Genomic DNA, 2,500 nt, shown 5'->3' on the forward strand with positions numbered 1-2,500 from the left:
TTGCCTCGAGCACCATCGGCACACGCTCGGCCCTGGTGCGGTCGGTTGCCTCGAGCACCATCGGCACACGCTGGGCCCTGCTGCGGCAGGTTGCCTCGAGCACCATCGGCACACGCTGGGCCCTGGTGCGGTCGGTTGCCTCGATCACCATCGGCACACGCTGGGCCCTGGTGCGGGCGGTTGCCTCGACCACCATCGGCACACGTTGGGCCCTAGTGCGGCAGCTTGCCTCGAGCACCATCGGCACACGCTCGGCCCTGGTGCGGTCGGTTGCCTCGAGCACCATCGGCACACGCTGGGCCCTGCTGCGGCAGGTTGCCTCGACCACCATCGGCACACGCTGGGCCCTGGTGCGGGCGCTTGCCTCGACCACCATCGGCACACGCTCCGCCCTGGTGCGGCAGGTTGCCTCGACCACCATCGGCACACGCTGGGCCCTGGTGCGGGCGGTTGCCTCGACCACCATCGGCACACGCTGGGCCCTGGTGCGGGCGCTTGCCTCGACCACCATCGGCACACGCTGGGCCCTGGTGCGGCAGGTTGCCTCGAGCACCATCGGCACACGCTGGGCGCTGGTGCGGCAGGTTGCCTCGACCACCATCGGCACACGCTGGGCCCTGGTGCGGGCGCTTGCCTCGAGCACCATCGGCACACGCTCGGCCCTGGTGCGGTCGGTTGCCTCGAGCACCATCGGCACACGCTGGGCCCTGGTGCGGCAGGTTGCCTCGACCACCATCGGCACACGCTGGGCCCTGGTGCGGGCGCTTGCCTCGACCACCATCGGCACACGCTCGGCCCTGGTGCGGTCGGTTGCCTCGAGCACCATCGGCACACGCTGGGCCCTGGTGCGGCAGGTTGCCTCGAGCACCATCGGCACACGCTGGGCCCTGGTGCGGGCGGTTGCCTCGACCACCATCGGCACACGCTGGGCCCTGGTGCGGGCGCTTGCCTCGACCACCATCGGCACACGCTGGGCCCTGGTGCGGGCGCTTGCCTCGAGCACCATCGGCAGACGCTGGGCCCTGGTGCGGCAGGTTGCCTCGAGCACCATCGGCAGACGCTGGGCCCTGGTGCGGCAGGTTGCCTCGAGCACCATCGGCACACGCTGGGCCCTGGTGCGGTCGGTTGCCTCGAGCACCATCGGCACACGCTGGGCGCTGGTGCGGGAACTTGCCTCGACCACCATCGGCACACGCTGGGCCCTGGTGCGGCAGGTTGCCTCGATCACCATCGGCACACGCTGGGCCCTGGTGCGACAGGTTGCCTCGAGCACCATCGGCACACTATCGGCCCTGGTGCGGGCGGTTGCCTCGACCACCATCGGCACACGCTGGGCCCTGGTGCGGGCGCTTGCCTCGACCACCATCGGCACACGCTGGGCCCTGGTGCGGGCGCTTGCCTCGAGCACCATCGGCACACGCTGGGCCCTGGTGGGTTTATGCACATCTTCAAATTTCTGCCGTGCCAATGCCATTTTTATGGCTTGTAAATTCATACAATGGTCCCCTAAGCCTTCACGTGAAGTTTCGTTGGAAGATGACTCGTTTTCTATTTTTCACGATTTTCGAAACTTTTTGCGGTTCGGGATTTTTTAAAATTTTTTTATAAGGATTTTTGGCCCCAAATTTTGTAGGCATGATCCTTCTATTTTTGTTGGCATGCACAAAAAAATTCAGCTAAAAACTCGAAGTAGAGAAGATTTTGTGACCGTTTGAAAAAAGTGTCCCCATTTCAGACACTTTAACGGCTACTGGTAGCAAACCTGTAAAATCTCAAATGCTCTTTAAGGGGGTGTGAATTCTCAGAGGTTTGATGAGGGATAGGGGACCAACACAAGGCCAAGTACCAGCACCCATCGCACATCATGTGCGCACACCCCCCCGGCCCCCCTCCCAATCGCCGGAACCCCAATGCCGCCGGTCAGGTTCTCCGGCGGTACTCCGGCGATGCTCCGGCGATGCTCCGGCGATGCTGTCCCGAGTGAAAAAAATGCGGCACCAGCACATGCTGGAGCCAAGCATGGGCACTGTGGCTCAAAATCGAACTTCGGCCAAGGCCTCGACCATCAATGGCACATGATGACGCATGGTGATGGCACATGCATCGACCATCATCGGCATAGGCTGCCCTTCGGTACGGGCACTTGCCTCGACCGCCATCGGCACAAGCTGGGCCCTGGTGTGGGTTGTTGCCTCGATCACAATCGGCACATGCTGAGCCTTGGTGCGGGCGGTTGCCTCGAGCACCATCGGCAGACCCTGGGCCCTGGTGCGGCCGATTGCCCCGATAACCATCGGCACACGCTGGGCCCTGGGGCGGGCGCTTGCCCCCAGCACCATCGGCACACGCTGGGCCCTGGTGCGGGCGCTTGCCCCCAGCACCATCGGCACACGCTGGGCCCTGGTACGGGCGGTTGCCCCGAACACCATCGACACAAGCCGGCCCTTGGTGCGGGCTCCTGGCTCGACCACCATCGGCACACGCTGGGCCCTGGTGCGGG

Source organism: Durio zibethinus, unplaced genomic scaffold, assembly GCF_047325235.1.
Source record: "Durio zibethinus cultivar Kanyao isolate XHJ-2024 unplaced genomic scaffold, ASM4732523v1 HiC_scaffold_402, whole genome shotgun sequence".
In the NCBI taxonomy this organism is placed as follows: Eukaryota; Viridiplantae; Streptophyta; class Magnoliopsida; order Malvales; family Malvaceae; genus Durio; species Durio zibethinus.